The sequence below is a fragment of the Pseudorca crassidens genome (assembly GCF_039906515.1).
Source record: "Pseudorca crassidens isolate mPseCra1 chromosome 1 unlocalized genomic scaffold, mPseCra1.hap1 SUPER_1_unloc_2, whole genome shotgun sequence".
NCBI lineage: Eukaryota > Metazoa > Chordata > Mammalia > Artiodactyla > Delphinidae > Pseudorca > Pseudorca crassidens.
The window spans coordinates 515,716-534,535 of NW_027135939.1; the positions used below are offsets into that span (position 1 = coordinate 515,716).

Consider the following 18,820-nt stretch of genomic DNA (forward strand, 5'->3'; position numbering starts at 1 on the left):
TGGAGAAGTGTATGGTGTTTCCTGAAACATCTGAAAAACAAAGCAACAGAGCCTAGGGCACTTCCATTTTTGGTCCTATAGATTAGGGAAATTAAAATCAAAAAGACACAGCCTCCCCAAAGTTTGGGAAGGCTCTGTTTACAAGAACCTCGTTTACGGTACAAGTTCAATATCGCAGAAAGCGAAAAATGGATAAAGAAGTTGTGGTACTAACGTACAATGCAATATCACTCAGCAATGAAATCTATGTCATCAGGCCAGTAGCAGCATAATGAGTGGATTCAGGTACGATGATTCTAAGTGAAATAAGTCACACAGAAAAAGAAACATCATAAGGTATCACTAATACACGGAATGTAAACTTGGCTACACAGGAACTGAATTACAAAACAGAATAGGGTCTCAAATGTAGAAAACCAACTTATGCTTGCTTAAGGGGAAAGGTGAGTTGGGGTGCTGCATAAAACCAGAGATTGAAATTAGCACAGATACCTTTCCATAAGCCAAATATGTAATAGACAAGAGCTACTGCTTGCTCAACGAAGTGGACTCAACACCCCATATTAAACGCCTAAGAATATACCTGACTAGTAAGAATCTTAAAACCTATGGATTTATATGTCTCCGAAAGAGAATCCAGCATGTGTACAGCGGCATAAACGCAGCAGTGATAGGATTGGTGAGGTTCGGTGAGCAAATGCAGACCCTTTGAAGTCATATTGCATGGTACCCATTCCATGGTTCTCAAGTCTCCAGGTTTAAGGGATTCTTCCTTCAGCTAAAACATGCATGTGGAACCCAGAGTATGATCCACCGTGTGATCGGGAAACGTGTTCAAATGTGTCTCAGTTTTCGTCCCCTGGTACTCGGGTGCAACATTCCAGAAGCTTTACTAACACTCTCCCCACTTGGAGAGTCAGTGCCTTTAACCTCCTGTTTGGCCCAGTTTGCAATTTCTGCGGAAAATGAACAGGAATAGGGAGAACCAATGAGAGACTAGCTGGAGGTGTCTGGACGGGCAAATTTAACTCTCATTTCCCACCAGGAAGAGGAATTAACCAAAGGCTCAGCGAGCCATGCCGGAACCACACTAGGGCCTGAAGCAATCCTGTGGTGTTGTGGCCAGATCACAAGAAAGCGAGTTGAAGAAAGGAGCTCAGGGGCACTGTAATTCACAAACCTTCAGAGTTATAAATGACAGCTATCGTCCAAAAATATATTGAAGTAAGGCTGCCAAGAGGACTTGAAAGCGGGGCGGAATTGCAGGAAACCGATTTCAGGAGGTAGACTGGAATTGCATGTAAAGCATAGGAAAAGAGGCAGAACGTCCACAATGATGCACTTGGCCAAAAAGTACGTATGCGTTTTTTCCTGAATATATTCAGGAAAAAACGCATACGCCCTTTTTGGCCAACAAGCAAGCTTGCAAAGGAAATCTGCACTACAATGAAGTCTCACTGCCCCCCGGTCAAAAGGGCCATCTGAAAAAAGTGTAAAATCCAGAAAGGCAGGACAGGCCATGGAGAACTGGGAGCCTTCTTATGCTGATGGGCGGGATGTAAATTGCCAACAGCCACTCTGGAGAACTGTATGGTGTTTCCTGAAACATCTAAAAAACAAAGCAACAGAGCCTAGGGCACTTCCACTTATGGTCCTATAGATTAGGGAAATTAAAATCAAAAAGACACAGCCACCCCAAAATTTGGGACGGCTGTGTTTACAAGAACCTCGTTTACGGTACAAGTTCAATATCGCAGAAAGCGAAAAATGGATAAAGAAGTTGTGGTACTTACGTACAATGCAATATCACTCAGCAATGAAATCTATGTCATCAGGCCAGTAGCAGCATAATGAGTGGATTCAGGTACGATGATTCTAAGTGAAATAAGTCACACATAAAAAGAAGCATCATAAGATATCACTAATACACGGAATGTAAACTTGGCTACACAGGAACAGAATTACAAAACAGAATAGGGTCTCAAATGTAGAAAACCAACTTATGCTTGCTTAAGGGGAAAGGTGACTTGGGGTGCTGCATAAAACCAGAGATTGAAATTAGCACAGATACTTTTCCATAAGCCAAATATGTAATAGACAAGAGCTACTGCTTGCTCAACGAAGTGGACTCAACACCCCACATTAAACGCCTAAGAATATACCTGACTAGTAAGAATCTTAAAACCTATGGATTTATATGTCTCCGAAAGAGAATCCAGCATGTGTACAGCGGCATAAACGCAGCAGTGATAGGATTGGTGAGGTTCGGTGAGCAAATGCAGACCCTTTGAAGTCATATTGCATGGTACCCATTCCACGGTTCTCAACTCTCCAGGTTTAAGGGATTCTTCCTTCAGCTAAAACATGCATGTGGAACCCAGAGTATGATCCACCGTGTGATCGGGAAACGTGTTCCAATGTGTCTCACTTTTTGTCCCCTGGTACTCGGGTGCAACATTCCAGACGCTTTACTAACACTCTCCCCACTTGTAGAGTCAGTGCCTTTAACCTCCTGTTTGGCCCAGTTTGCAATTTCTGCGGAAAATGAACAGGAATGGGGAGAACCAATGAGAGACTAGCTGGAGGTGTCTGGACGGGCAAATTTAACTCTCATTACCCACCAGGAAGAGGAATTAACCAAAGGCTCAGCGAGCCATGCCGGAACCACACTAGGGCCTGAAGCAATCCTGCGGTGTTGAGGCCAGCTCACAAGAAAGCGAGTTGAAGAAAGGAGCTTAGGGGCACTGTCATTCACAAACCTGCAGAGTTATAAATGACAGCTATCATCCAAAAATATATTGAAGTAAGGCTGGCAAGAGGACTTGAAAGAGGGGCAGAATTGCAGGAAACCGATTTCAGGAGGTAGACTGGAATTGCATGTAAAGCATAGGAAAAGAGGCAGAACGTCCACAATGATGCACTTGGCCAAAAAGGGCGTATGCGTTTTTTCCTGAATATATTCAGGAAAAAACGCATACACCCTTTTTGGCCAACCAAGCAAGCTTGCAAAGGAAATCTGCACTACAATGAAGTCTCACTGCCCCCCGGTCAAAAGGGCCATCTGAAAAAAGTGTAAAATCCAGAGAAGCAGGACAGGCCAAGGAGAACTGGGAGCCTTGTTATGCTGATGGGCGGGATGTAAATTGCCAACAGCCACTCTGGAGAAGTGTATGGTGTTTCCTGAAACATCTAAAAAACAAAGCATCAGAGCCTAGGGCACTTCCACTTATGGTCCTATAGCTTAGGGAAATTAAAATCAAAAAGACACAGCCACCCCAAAGTTTGGGACAGCTCTGTTTACAAGAACCTCGTTTACGGTACAAGTTCAATATCACAGAAAGCGAAAAATGGATAAAGAAGTTGTGGTACTAACGTACAATGCAATATCACTCAGCAATGAAATCTATGTCATCAGGCCAGTAGCAGCATAATGAGTGGATTCAGGTACGATGATTCTAAGTGAAATATGTCACACAGAAAAAGAAACATCATAAGATATCACTAATACACGGAATGTAAGCTTGGCTACACAGGAACTGAATTACAAAACAGAACAGGGTCTCAAATGTAGAAAACCAACTTATGCTTGCTTAAGGGGAAAGGTGAGTTGGGGTGCTGCATAAAACCAGAGATTGAAATTAGCACAGATACCTTTCCATAAGCCAAATATGTAATAGACAAGAGCTACTGCTTGCTCAACGAAGTGGACTCAACACCCCATATTAAACGCCTAAGAATATACCTGACTAGTAAGAATCTTAAAACCTATGGATTTATATGTCTCCGAAAGAGAATCTAGCGTGTGTACAGTGGCATAAACGCAGCAGTGATAGGATTGGTGGTGTTCGGTGAGCAAATGCAGACCCTTTGAAGTCATATTGCATGGTACCCATTCCATGGTTCTCAACTCTCCAGGTTTAAGGGATTCTTCCTTCAGCTAAAACATGCATGTGGAACCCAGAGTATGATCCACCGTGTGATCGGGAAACGTGTTCAAATGTGTCTCAGTTTTCGTCCCCTGGTACTCGGGTGCAACATGCCAGACGCTTTACTAACACTCTCCCCACTTGGAGAGTCAGTGCCTTTAACGTCCTGTTTGGCCCAGTTTGCAATTTCTGCGGAAAATGAACAGGAATAGGGAGAACCAATGAGAGACTAGCTGGAGGTGTCTGGACGGGCAAATTTAACTCTCATTTCCCACCAAGAAGAGGAATTAACCAAAGGCTCAGCGAGCCATGCCGGAACCACACTAGGCCCAGAAGCAATCCTGCGGTGTTGCGGCCAGCTCACAAGAAAGCGAGTTGAAGAAAGGAGCTCAGGGGCCCTGAAATTCACAAACCTGCAGAGTTCTAAATGACAGCTATCGTCCAAAAATATATTGAAGTAAGGCTGCCAAGAGGACTTGAAAGCGGGGCAGAATTGCAGGAAACCGATTTCAGGACGTAGACTGGAATTGCATGTAAAGCATAGGAAAAGAGGCAGAACGTCCACAATGATGCACTTGGCCAAAAAGGGCGTCTTCGTTTTTTCCTGAATATATTCAGGAAAAAACGCATACGCACTTTTTGGCCAACCAAGCAAGCTTGCAAAGGAAATCTGCACTACAATGAAGTCTCACTGCCCCCCGGTCAAAAGGGCCATCTGAAAAAAGTGTAAAATCCAGAAAGGCAGGACAGTCCATGGAGAACTGGGAGCCTTGTTATGCTGATGGGCGGGATGTAAATTGCCAACAGCCACTCTGGAGAAGTGTATGGTGTTTCCTGAAACATCTAAAAAACAAAGCATCAGAGCCTAGGGCACTTCCACTTATGGTCCTATAGCTTAGGGAAATTAAAATCAAAAAGACACAGCACCCCAAAGTTTGGGACAGCTCGGTTTACAAGAACCTCGTTTACGGTACAAGTTCAATATCACAGAAAGCGAAAAATGGATAAAGAAGTTGTGGTACTAACGTACAATGCAATATCACTCAGCAATGAAATCTATGTCATCAGGCCCATAGCAGCATAATGAGTGGATTCAGGTACGATGATTCTAAGTGAAATATGTCACACAGAAAAAGAAACATCATAAGATATCACTAATACACGGAATGTAAACTTGGCTACACAGGAACTGAATTACAAAACAGAACAGGGTCTCAAATGTAGAAAACCAACATATGCTTGCTTAAGGGAAAAGGTGAGTTGGGGTGCTGCATAAAACCAGAGATTGAAATTAGCACAGATACCTTTCCATAAGACAAATATGTAATAGACAAGATCTACTGCTTGCTCAACGAAGTGGACTCAACACCCCATATTAAACGCCTAAGAATATACCTGACTAGTAAGAATCTTAAAACCTATGGATGTATATGTCTCCGAAAGAGAATCAAGTGTGTGTACAGCGGCATAAACGCAGCAGTGATAGGATTGGTGAGGTTCGGTGAGCAAATGCAGACCCTTTGAAGTCATATTGCATGGTACCCATTCCATGGTTCTCAACTCTCCAGGTTTAAGGGATTCTTCCTTCAGCTAAAACATGCATGTGGAACCCAGAGTATGATCCACCGTGTGATCGGGAAACGTGTTCAAATGTGTCTCAGTTTTCGTCCACTGGTACTCGGGTGCAACATTCCAGACGCTTTACTAACACTCTCCCCACTTGGAGAGTCAGTGCCTTTAACCTCCTGTTTGGCCCAGTTTGCAATTATTGCGGAAAATGAACAGGAATAGGGAGAACCAATGAGAGACTAACTGGAGGTGTCTGGACGGGTAAATTTAACTCTCATTTCCCACCAAGAAGAGGAATTAACCAAAGGCTCAGAGAGCCATGCCGGAACCACACTAGGGCCTGAAGCAATCCTGCGGTGTTGCGGCCAGCTCACAAGAATGCGAGTTGAAGAAAGGAGCTCAGGGGCCCTGTAATTCACAAACCTGCAGAGTTATACATGACAGCTATCGTCCAAAAATATATTGAAGTAAGGCTGCCAAGAGGACTTGAAAGCGGGGCAGAATTGCAGGAAACCGATTTCAGGAGGTAGACTGGAATTGCATGTAAAGCATAGGAAAAGAGGCAGAACGTCCAAAATGATGCACTTGGCCAAAAAGGGCGTATGCGTTTTTTCCTGAATATATTCAGGAAAAAACGCATACGCCCTTTTTGGCCAACCAAGCAAGCTTGCAAAGGAAATCTGCACTACAATGAAGTCTCACTGCCCCCCGGTCAAAAGGGCCATCTGAAAAAAGTGTAAAATCCAGAAAGGCAGGACAGTCCATGGAGAACTGGGAGCCTTGTTATGCTGATGGGGGGGATGTAAATTGCCAACAGCCACTCTGCAGAAGTGTATGGTGTTTCCTGAAACATCTAAAAAACAAAGCAACAGAGCCTAGGGCACTTCCACTTATGGTCCTATAGCTTAGGGAAATTAAAATCAAAAAGACACAGCCACCCCAAAGTTTGGGACAGCTCTGTTTACAAGAACCTCGTTTACGGTACAAGTTCAATATCACAGAAAGCGAAAAATGGATAAAGAAGTTGTGGTACTAACGTACAATGCAATATCACTCAGCAATGAAATCTATGTCATCAGGCCCATAGCAGCATAATGAGTGGATTCAGGTATGACGATTCTAAGTGAAATATGTCACACAGAAAATGAAACATCATAAGATATCACTAATACATGGAATGTAAACTTGGCTACACAGGAACTGAATTACAAAACAGAATAGGGTCTCAAATGTAGAAAACCAACTTATGCTTGCTTAAGGGGTAAGGTGAGTTGGGGTGCTGCATAAAACCAGAGATTGAAATTAGCACAGATACCTTTCCATAAGACAAATATGTAATAGACAAGAGCTACTGCTTGCTCAACGAAGTGGACTCAACACCCCATATTAAACGCCTAAGAATATACCTGATTAGTAAGAATCTTAAAACCTATGGATTCATATGTCTCCGAAAGAGAATCAAGCGTGTGTACAGCGGCATAAACGCAGCAGTGAAAGGATTGGTGAGGTTCGGTGAGCAAATGAAGACCCTTTGAAGTCATATTGCATGGTACCCATTCCACGGTTCTCAACTCTCCAGGTTTAAGGGATTCTTCCTTCAGCTAAAACATGCATGTGGAACCCAGAGTATGATCCAACGTGTGATCGGGAAACGTGTTCAAATGTGTCTCAGTTTTCGTCCCCTGGTACTCGGGTGCAACATTCCAGACGCTTTACTAACACTCTCCCCACTTGGAGAGTCAGTGCCTTTAACCTCCTGTTTGGCCCAGTTTGCAATTTCTGCAGAAAATGAACAGGAATAGGGAGAACCAATGAGAGACTAGCTGGAGGTGTCTGGACGGGCAAATTTAACTCTCATTTCCCACCAGGAAGAGGAATTAACCAAAGGCTCAGCGTGCCATGCCAGTACCACACTAGGGCCTGAAGCAATCCTGCAGTGTTGCGGCCAGCTCACAAGAAAGCGAGTTGAAGAAAGGAGCTCAGGGGCACTGTAATTCACAAACCTGCAGAGTTATAAATGACAGCTATCGTCCAAAAATATATTGAAGTAAGGCTGCCAAGAGGACTTGAAAGCGGGGCAGAATTGCAGGAAACCGATTTCAGGAGGTAGACAGGAATTGCATGTAAAGCATAGGAAAAGAGGCAGAACGTCCACAATGATGCACTTGGCCAAAAAGGGCGTATGCGTTTTTTCCTGAATATATTCAGGAAAAAACGCATACGCCCTTTTTGGCCAACCAAGCAAGCTTGCAAAGGAAATCTGCACTACAATGAACTCTCACTGCCCCCCGGTCAGAAGGGCCATCTGAAAAAAGTGTAAAATCCAGAAAGTCAGGACAGGCCATGGAGAACTGGGAGCATAGTTAGGCTGATGGGCGGGATGTAAATTGCCAACAGCCACTCTGGAGAAGTGTATGGTGTTTCCTGAAACATCTAAAAAACAAAGCAACAGAGCCTAGAGCACTTCCACTTATGGTCCTATAGCTTAGGGAAATTAAAATCAAAAAGACACAGCCACTCCAAAATTTGGGACGGCTCTGTTTACAGGAACCTCATTTACGGTACAAGTTCAATATCACAGAAAGCGAAAAATGGATAAAGAAGTTGTGGTACTAACGTACAATGCAATATCACTCAGCAATTAAATCCATGTCATCAGGCCCATAGCAGCATAATGAGTGGATTCAGGTACGATGATTCTAAGTGAAATATGTCACACAGAAAAAGAAACATCATAAGATATCACTAATACACGGAATGTAAACTTGGCTACACAGGAACTGAATTACAAAACAGAATAGGGTCTCAAATGTAGAAAACCAACTTATGCTTGCTTAAGGGGAAAGGTGAGTTGGGGTGCTGCATAAAACCAGAGATTGAAATTAGCACAGATACCTTTCCATAAGCCAAATATGTAATAGACAAGAGCTACTGCTTGCTCAACGAAGTGGACTCAACACCCCATATTAAACGCCTAAGGATATACCTGACTAGTAAGAATCTTAAAACCTATTGATTTATATGTCTCCGAAAGAGAATCAAGTGTGTGTACAGTGGCATAAACGCAGCAGTGATAGGATTGGTGAGGTTCGGTGAGCAAATGCAGACCCTTTGAAGTCATATTGCATGGTACCCATTCCATGGTTCTCAACTCTCCATGTTTAAGGGATTCTTCCTTCAGCTAAAACATGCATGTGGAACCCAGAGTATGATCCACCGTGTGATCGGGAAACGTGTTCAAATGTGTCTCAGTGTTCGTCCCATGGTACTCGGGTGTAACATTCCAGACGCTTTACTAACACTCTCCCCACTTGGAAAGTCAGTGCCTTTAACCTCCTGTTTGGCCCAGTTTGCAATTTCTGCGGAAAATGAACAGGAATAGGGAGAACCAATGAGAGACTAACTGGAGGTGTCTGGACGGGTAAATTTAACTCTCATTTCCCACGAAGAAGAGGAATTAATCAAAGGCTCAGCGAGCCATGCCGGAACCACACTAGGGCCTGAAGCAATCCTGCGGTGTTGCGGCCAGCTCACAAGAAATCGAGTTGAAGAAAGGAGCTCAGGGACCCTGTAATTCACAAACCTAGAGAGTTATACATGACAGCTATCGTCCAAAAATATATTGAAGTAAGGCTGCCAAGAGGACTTGAAAGCGGGGCAGAATTGCAGGAAACCGATTTCAGGAGGTAGACTGGAATTGCATGTAAAGCATAGGAAAAGAGGCAGAACGTCCACAATGATGCACTTGGCCAAAAAGTGCGTAGCGTTTTTTCCTGAATATATTCAGGAAAAAATGCATACGCCCTTTTTGGCCAACCAAGCAAGCTTGCAAAGGAAATCTGCACTACAATGAAGTCTCACTGCCCCCCGGTCAGAAGGGCCATCTGAAAAAAGTGTAAAACCCAGAAAGGCAGGACAGGCCATGGAGAACTGGGAGCCTTGTTATGCTGATGGGCGGGGTGTAAATTGCCAACAGCCACTCTGGAGAAGTGTATGGTGTTTCCTGAAACATCTAAAAAACAAAGCAACAGAGCCTAGGGCACTTCCACTTATGGTCCTATAGCTTAGGGAAATTAAAATCAAAAAGACACAGCCACCCCAAAGTTTGGGACGGCTCTGTTTACAAGAAGCTCTTTTACGGTACAAGTTCAATATCGCAGAAAGCGAAAAATGGATAAAGAAGTTGTGGTACTTACGTACAATGCAATATCACTCAGCAATGAAATGTATGTCATCAGGCCAGTAGCAGCATAATGAGTGGATTCAGGTACGATGATTCTAAGTGAAATAAGTCACACAGAAAAAGAAACATCATAAGATATCACTAATACATGGAATGTAAACTTGGCTACACAGGAACTGAATTACAAAACAGAATAGTGTCTCAAATGTAGAAAACCAACTTATGCTTGCTTAAGGGGAAAGGTGAGTTGGGGTGCTGCATAAAACCAGAGATTGAAATTAACACAGATACCTTTCCATAAGCCAAATATGTAATAGACAAGAGCTACTCCTTGCTCAACGAAGTGGACTCAACACCCCATATTAAACGCCGACGAATATACCTGACTAGTAAGAATCTTAAAACCTATTGATTTATATGTCTCCGAAAGAGAATCAAGTGTGTGTACAGCGGCATAAACGCAGCAGTGATAGGATTGGTGAGGTTCAGTGAGCAAATGCAGACCCTTTGAAGTCATATTGCATGGTACCCATTCCATGGGTCTCAACTCTCCAGGTTTAAGGGATTCTTCTTTCAGCTAAAACATTTATGTGGAACCCAGAGTATGATCCACCGTGTGATCGGGAAACATGTTCAAATGTGTTTCAGTTTTCGTCCCCTGGTACTCGGGTGCAACATTCCAGACGCTTTACTAACACTCTCCCCACTTGGAGAGTCAGTGCCTTTAACCTCCTGTTTGGCCCAGTTTGCAATTTCTGCGGAAAATGAACAGGAATAGGGAGAACACATGAGAGACTAGCTGGAGGTGTCTGGACGGGCAAATTTAACTCTCATTTCCCACCAGGAAGAGGAATTAACCAAAGGCTCAGCGAGCCATGCCAGAACCACACTAGGGCCTGAAGCAATCCTGCGGTGTTGCGGCCAGCTCACAAGAACGCGAGTTGAAGAAAGGAGCTCAGGGGCCCTGTAATTCACAAACCTGCAGAGTTATACATGACAGCTATCATCCAAAAATATATTGAAGTAAGGCTGCCAAGAGGACTTGAAAGCGGGGCAGAATTGCAGGAAACCGATTTCAGGAGGTAGACTGGAATTGCATGTAAAGCATAGGAAAAGAGGCAGAACGTCCACAATGATGCACTTGGCCAAAATGGGCGTATGCGTTTTTTCCTGAATATATTCAGGAAAAAACGCATACGCCCTTTTTGGCCAACCAAGCAAGCTTGCAAAGGAAATCTGCACTAAAATGAAGTCTCACTGCCCCCCGGTCAAAAGGGCCATCTGAAAAAAGTGTAAAATCCAGAAAGGCAGGACAGACCATGGAGAACTGGGAGCCTTCTTATGCTGATGGGTGGGATGTAAATTGCAAACAGCCACTCTGGAGAAGTGTATGGTGTTTCCTGAAACATCTAAAAAACAAAGCAACAGAGCCTAGGGCACTTCGACTTATGGTCCTATAGATTAGGGAAATTAAAATCAAAAAGACACAGCCACCCCAAAGTTTGGAACGGCTCTGTTTACAAGAATCTCGTTTACGGTACAAGTTCAATATCACAGAAAGCGAAAAATGGATAAAGAAGTTGTGGTACTAACGTACAATGCAATATCACTCAGCAATGAAATCTCTGTCATCAGGCCCATAGCAGCATAATGAGTGGATTCAGGTACGATGATTCTAAGTGAAATATGTCACACAGAAAAAGAAACATCATAAGATATCACTAATACACGGAATGTAAACTTGGCTACACAGGAACTGAATTACAAAACAGAATAGGGTCTCAAATGTAGAAAACCAACTTATGCTTGCTTAAGGGGAAAGGTGAGTTGGGGTGCTGCATAAAACCAGAGATTGAAATTAGCACAGATACCTTTCCATAAGCCAAATATGTAATAGACAAGAGCTATTGCTTGCTCAACGAAGTGGACTCAACACCCCATATTAAACGCCTAAGAATATACCTGACTAGTAAGAATCTTAAAACCTATGGATTTATATGTCTCCGAAAGAGAATCAAGTGTGTGTACAGCGGCATAAACGCAGCAGTGATAGGATTGGTGAGGTTCGGTGAGCAAATGCAGACCCTTTGAAGTCATATTGCATGGTACCCATTCCATGGTTCTCAACTCTCCAGGTTTAAGGGATTCTTCCTTCAGCTAAAACATGCATGTGGAACCCAGAGTATGATCCACCGTGTGATCTGGAAACGTGTTCAAATGTGTCTCAGTTTTCGTCCCCTGGTACTCGGGTGCAACATTCCAGACGCTTTACTAACACTCTCCCCACTTGGAGAGTCAGTGCCTTTAACCTCCTGTTTGGCCCAGTTTGCAATTTCTGCGGAAAATGAACAGGAATAGGGAGAACCAATGAGAGACTAGCTGGAGGTGTCTGGACGGGTAAATTGAACTCTCATTTCCCACCAGGAAGAGGAATTAACCAAAGGCTCAGCGAGCCATGCCAGAACCACACTAGGGCCTGAAGCAATCCTGCGGTGTTGCGGCCAGCTCACAAGAAAGCCAGTTGAAGAAAGGAGCTCAGGGGCACTGTAATTCACAAACCTGCAGAGTTCTAAATGACAGCGATCGTCCAAAAATATATTGAAGTAAGGCTGCCAAGAGGACTTGAAAGCAGGGCAGAATTGCAGGAAACCGATTTCAGGAGGTAGACTGGAATTGCATGTAAAGCATAGGAAAAGAGGCAGAACGTCCACAATGATGCACTTGGCCAAAAAGGGCGTATGCGTTTTTTCCTGAATATATTCAGGAAAAAACGCATACGCCCTTTTTGGCCAACCAAGCAAGCTTGCAAAGGAAATCTGCACTACAATGAAGTCTCACTGCCCCCCGGTCAAAAGGGCCATCTGAAAAAAGTGTAAAATCCAGAAAGGCAGGACAGGCCATGGAGAACTGGGAGCCTTGTTATGCTGATGGGCGGGATGTAAATTGCCAACAGCCACTTTGGAGAAGTGTATGGTGTTTCCTGAAACATCTAAAAAACAAAGCATCAGAGCCTAGGGCACTTCCACTTATGGTCCTATAGCTTAGGGAAATTAAAATCAAAAAGACACAGCCACCCCAAAGTTTGGGACAGCTCTGTTTACAAGAACCTCGTTTACGGTACAAGTTCAATATCACAGAAAGCGAAAAATGGATAAAGAAGTTGTGGTACTAACGTACAATGCAATATCACTCAGCAATGAAATCTATGTCATCAGGCCAGTAGCAGCATAATGAGTGGATTCAGGTACGATGATTCTAAGTGAAATATGTCACACAGAAAAAGAAACATCATAAGATATCACTAATACACGGAATGTAAGCTTGGCTACACAGGAACTGAATTACAAAACAGAACAGGGTCTCAAATGTAGAAAACCAACTTATGCTTGCTTAAGGGGAAAGGTGAGTTGGGGTGCTGCATAAAACCAGAGATTGAAATTAGCACAGATACCTTTCCATAAGCCAAATATGTAATAGACAAGAGCTACTGCTTGCTCAACGAAGTGGACTCAACACCCCATATTAAACGCCTAAGAATATACCTGACTAGTAAGAATCTTAAAACCTATGGATTTATATGTCTCCGAAAGAGAATCAAGTGTGTGTACAGCGGCATAAACGCAGCAGTGATAGGATTGGTGAGGTTCGGTGAGCAAATGCAGACCCTTTGAAGTCATATTGCATGGTACCCATTCCATGGTTCTCAACTCTCCAGGTTTAAGGGATTCTTCCTTCAGCTAAAACATGCATGTGGAACCCAGAGTATGATCCACCGTGTGATCGGGAAACGTGTTCCAATGTGTCTCACTTTTTGTCCCCTGGTACTCGGGTGCAACATTCCAGACACTTTACTAACACTCTCCCCACTTGGAGAGTCAGTGCCTTTAACCTCCTGTTTGGCCCAGTTTGCAATTTCTGCGGAAAATGAACAGGAATGGGGAGAACCAATGAGAGACTAGCTGGAGGTGTCTGGACGGGCAAATTTAACTCTCATTTCCCACCAGGAAGAGGAATTAACCAAAGGCTCAGCGAGCCATGCCGGAACCACACTAGGGCCTGAAGCAATCCTGCTGTGTTGCGGCCAGCTCACAAGAAAGCGAGTTGAAGAAAGGAGCTCAGGGGCACTGTCATTCACAAACCTGCAGAGTTATAAATGACAGCTATCATCCAAAAATATATTGAAGTAAGGCTGGCAAGAGGACTTGAAAGAGGGGCAGAATTGCAGGAAACCGATTTCAGGAGGTAGACTGGAATTGCATGTAAAGCATAGGAAAAGAGGCAGAACGTCCACAATGATGCACTTGGCCAAAAAGGGCGTATGTGTTTTTTCCTGAATATATTCAGGAAAAAACGCATACGCCCTTTTTGGCCAACCAAGCAAGCTTGCAAAGGAAATCTGCACTACAATGAAGTCTCACTGCCCCCCGGTCAAAAGGGCCATCTGAAAAATGTGTAAAATCCAGAAAGGCAGGACAGGCCATGGAGAACTGGGAGCCTTGTTATGCTGATGGGCGGGATGTAAATTGCCAACAGCCACTCTGGAGAAGTGTATGGTGTTTCCTGAAACATCTAAAAAACAAAGCAACAGAGCCTAGGGCACTTCCACTTATGGTCCTATAGATTAGGGAAATTAAAATCAAAAAGAAACAGCCACCCCAAAGTTTGGGACGGCTCTGTTTACAAGAACCTCATTTACGGTACAAGTTCAATATCGCATAAAGCGAAAAATCGATAAAGAAGTTGTGGAACTTACGTACAATGCAATATCACTCAGCAATGAAATCTATGTCATCAGGCCAGTAGCAGCATAATGAGTGGATTCAGGTACGATGATTCTAAGTGAAATAAATCACACAGAAAAAGAAACATCATAAGGTATCACTAATACACGGAATGTAAACATGGCTACACAGGAACTGAATTACAAAACAGAATAGGGTCTCAAATGAAGAAAACCAACTTACGCTTGCTTAAGAGGAAAGGTTAGTTGGGGTGCTGCATAAAACCAGAGATTGAAATTAACACAGATACCTTTCCATAAGCCAAATATGTAATAGACAAGAGCTACTGCTTGCTCAACGAAGTGGACTCAACACCACATATTAAACGCCTAAGAATATACCTGACTAGTAAGAATCTTAAAACCTATGGATTTATATGTCTCCGAAAGAGAATCAAGCGTGTTTACAGCGGCATAAACGCAGCAGTGATAGGATTGGTGAGGTTCGGTGAGCAAATGCAGACCCTTTGAAGTCATATTGCATGGTACCCATTCCATGGTTCTCAACTCTCCAGGTTTAAGGGATTCTTCCTTCAGCTAAAACATGCATGTGGAACCCAGAGTATGATCCACCGTGTTATCGGGAAACGTGTTCAAATGTGTCTCAGTTTTCGTCCCCTGGTATTCGGGTGCAACATTCCAGACGCTTTACTAACACTCTCCCCACTTGGAGAGTCAGTGCCTTTAACCTCCTGTTTGGCCCAGTTTGCAATTTCTGTGGAAAATGAACAGGAATAGGGAGAACCAATGAGAGACTAGCTGGAGGTGTCTGGACGGGCAAATTTAACTCTCATTTCCCACCAGGAAGAGGAATTAACCAAAGGCTCAGCGAGCCATGCCGAAACCACACTAGGGCCTGAAGCAATCCTGCGGTGTTGCGGCCAGCTCACAAGAAAGCGAGTTGAAGAAAGGAGCTCAGGGGCACTGTAATTCACAAACCTGCAGAGTTAAAAATGACAGGTATCGTCCAAAAATATATTGAAGTAAGGCTGCCAAGAGGACTTGAAAGTGGGGCAGAATTGCAGGAAACCGATTTCAGGAGGTAGACTGGAATTGCATGTAAAGCATAGGAAAAGAGGCAGAACGTCCACAATGATGCACTTGGCCAAAAAGGACGTATGCTTTTTTTCCTGAATATATTCAGGAAAAAACGCATATGCCCTTTTTGGCCAACAAGCAAGCTTGCAAAGGAAATCTGCACTACAATGAAGTCTCACTGCCCCCCGGTCAAAAGGGCCATCTGAAAAAAGTGTAAAATCCAGAAAGGCAGGACAGGCCATGGAGAACTGGGAGCCTAGTTAGACTGATGTGCGGGATGTAAATTTCCAACAGCCACTCTGGAGAAGTGTATGGTGTTTCCTGAAACATCTAAAAAACAAAGCAACAGAGCCTAGGGCACTTCCACTTATGGTCCTATAGATTAGGGAAATTAAAATCAAAAAGACACAGCCACCCCAAAGTTTGGGACGGCTCTGTTTACAAGAACCTCATTTACGGTAGAAGTTCAATATTGCAGAAAGCGAAAAATGGATAAAGAAGTTGTGGTACTTACGTACAATGCAATACCACTCAGCAATGAAATCTATGTCATCAGGCCAGTAGCAGCATAATGAGTGGATTCAGGTACGATGATTCTAAGTGAAATAAGTCACACAGAAAAAGAAACATCATAAGATATCACTAATACACGGAATGTAAACTTGCCTACACAGGAACTGAATTACAAAACAGAATAGGGTCTCAAATGTAGAAAACCAACTTATGCTTGCTTAAGGGGAACGGTGAGTTGGGGTGCTGCATAAAACCAGAGATTGAAATTAGCACAGATACCTGTCCATAAGCCAAATATGTAATAGACAAGAGCTACTGCTTGCTCAACGAAGTGGACTCAACACCCCATATTAAACGCCTAAGAATATACCTGACTAGTAAGAATCTTAAAACCTATGGATTGATATGTCTACGAAAGAGAATCAAGCGTGTGTACAGCGGCATAAACGCAGCAGTGATAAGATTGGTGAGGTTCGGTGAGCAAATGCAGACCCTTTGAAGTCATATTGCATGGTACCCATTCCATGGTTCTCAACTCTCCAGGTTTAAGGGATTCTTCCTTCAGCTAAAACATGCATGTGGAACCCAGAGTATGATCCAACATGTGATCGGGAAACGTTTTCCAATGTATCTCAGTTTTCGTCCCCTGGTACTCGGGTGCAACATTCCAGACGCTTTACTAACACTCTCCCCACTTGGAGAGTCAGTGCCTTTAACCTCCTGTTTGGCCCAGTTAGCAATTTCTGCGGAAAATGAACAGGAATAGGGAGAACCAATGAGAGACTAGCTGGAGGTGTCTGGACGGGAAAATTTAACTCTCATTTCCCACCAGGAAGAGGAATTAACCAAAGGCTCAGTGTGCCATGCCAGAACCACACTAGGGCCTGATGCAATCCTGCAGTGTTGCGGCCAGCTCACAAGAAAGAGAGTTGAAGAAAGGAGCTCAGGGGCCCTGTAATTCACAAACATGTAGAGTTATACATGACAGCTATCGTCCAAAAATATATTGAAGTAAGGCTGTCAAGATGACTTGAAAGTGTGGCAGAATTGCAGGAAACCGATTTCAGGAGGTAGACTGGAATTGCATGTGAAGCATAGGAAAAGAGGCAGGACGTCCACAATGATGCACTTGGCCAAAAAGTTCGTATGCGTTTTTTCCTGAATATATTCAGGAAAAAACGCATACACACTTTTTGGTCAACCAAGCAAGCTTGCAAAGGAAATCTGCACTACAATGAAGTCTCACTGCTCCACGGTCAAAAGGGCCATCTGAAAAAAGTGTAAAATCCAGAAAGGCAGGACAGGCCATGGAGAACTGGGAGCCTTCTTATGCTGATGGGCGGGATGTAAATTGCCAACAGCCACTCTGGAGAAGTGTATGCTGTTTCCTGAAACATCTAAAAAACAAAGCAACAGACCCTAGGGCATTTCTACTTATGGTCCTATAGCTTAGGGAAATTAAAATCAAAAAGACACAGCCACCCCAAAGTTTGGGACGGCTGTGTTTACAAGAACCTCATTTACGGTACAAGTTCAATATCGCAGAAAGCAAAAATGGATAAAGAAGTGTGGTACTTACGTACAATGCAATATCACTCAGCAATGAAATCTATGTCATCAGGCCCGTAGCAGCATAATGAGTGGATTCAGGTACGATGATTCTAAGTGAAATAAGTCACACAGAAAAAGAAACATCATAAGATATCACTAATACACGGAATGTAAACTTGGCTACACAGGAACTGAATTACAAAACAGAATAGGGTCTCAAATGTAGAAAACCAACTTATGCTTGCTTAAGGGGAAAGGTGAGGTGGGGTGCTGCATAAAACCAGAGATTGAAATTAACACAGATACCTTTCCATAAGCCAAATATGTAATAGACAAGAGCTACTGCTTGCTCAACGAAGTGGACGCAACACCCCATATTAAACGCCTAAGAATATACCTGACTAGTAAGAATCTTAAAACCTATGGATTTATATGTCTCCGAAAGACAATCAAGCGTGTGCACAGCGGCATAAACGCACCAGTGATAGGATTGGTGAGGTTCGGTGAGCAAATGCAGACCCTTTCAAGTCATATTGCATGGTACACATTCCATGGGTCTCAACTCTCCAGGTTTAAGGTATTCTTCCTTCAGCTAAAACATGTATGTGGAACCCCGAGTATGATCAAACGTGTGATCGGGAAACGTGTTCAAATGTGTCTCAGTTTTCGTCCCCTGGTACTCGGGTGCAACATTCCAGACGCTTTCCTAACACTCTCCCCACTTGGAGAGTCAGTGCCTTTAACCTCCTGTTTGGCCCAGTTTGCAAATTCTGCGGAAAAAGAACAGGAATAGGGAGAACCAATGAGAGAATAGCTGGAGGTGTCTGGATGGGCAAATTTAACTCTCATTGCCCACCCGGAAGAGGAATTAACCAAAGGCTCAGCGTGCCGTGCCGGAACCACACTAGGGCCTGAAGCAATCCTGCGGTGTTGCGGCCAGCTCACAAGAAAGCGAGTTGAAGAAAGGAGCTCAGGGGCACTGTATTTCACAAACCTGCAGAGTTATAAATGACAGCTATCGTCCAAAAATATATTGAAGTAAGGCTGCCAAGAGGACTTGAAAGCGAGGCAGAATTGTAGGAAACCAATTTCAGGAGGCAGAGGGGAATTGCATGTAAAGCCTAGGAAAAGAGGCAGAACGTCCACAATGATGCACTTAACCATAAAGGGCGTATGCGTTTTTTCCTGAATATATTCAGGAAAAAACGCATACGCACTTTTTGGCCAACCAAGCAAGCTTGCAATGGAAATCTGCACTAA

At 43.6% G+C, this 18,820-nt stretch overlaps 1 long non-coding RNA gene across 3 annotated transcripts in view; it reads right to left on the reverse strand.

The window, feature by feature from the left end:
• Positions 1 to 18,820, reverse strand: part of LOC137217934 (uncharacterized) — a 905,482-nt gene that overhangs the window by 401,376 nt on the left and 485,286 nt on the right. The window contains exon 7 of one of the 3 annotated variants that reach the window (XR_010940327.1): positions 6,549 to 6,614. The exons of the other annotated variants lie outside the window; for them this stretch is intronic. This is a non-coding gene — a long non-coding RNA (uncharacterized lncRNA). Of the gene's footprint in view, positions 1 to 6,548; positions 6,615 to 18,820 lie in introns of those variants that run through there. 3 annotated transcript variants of the gene reach the window in all.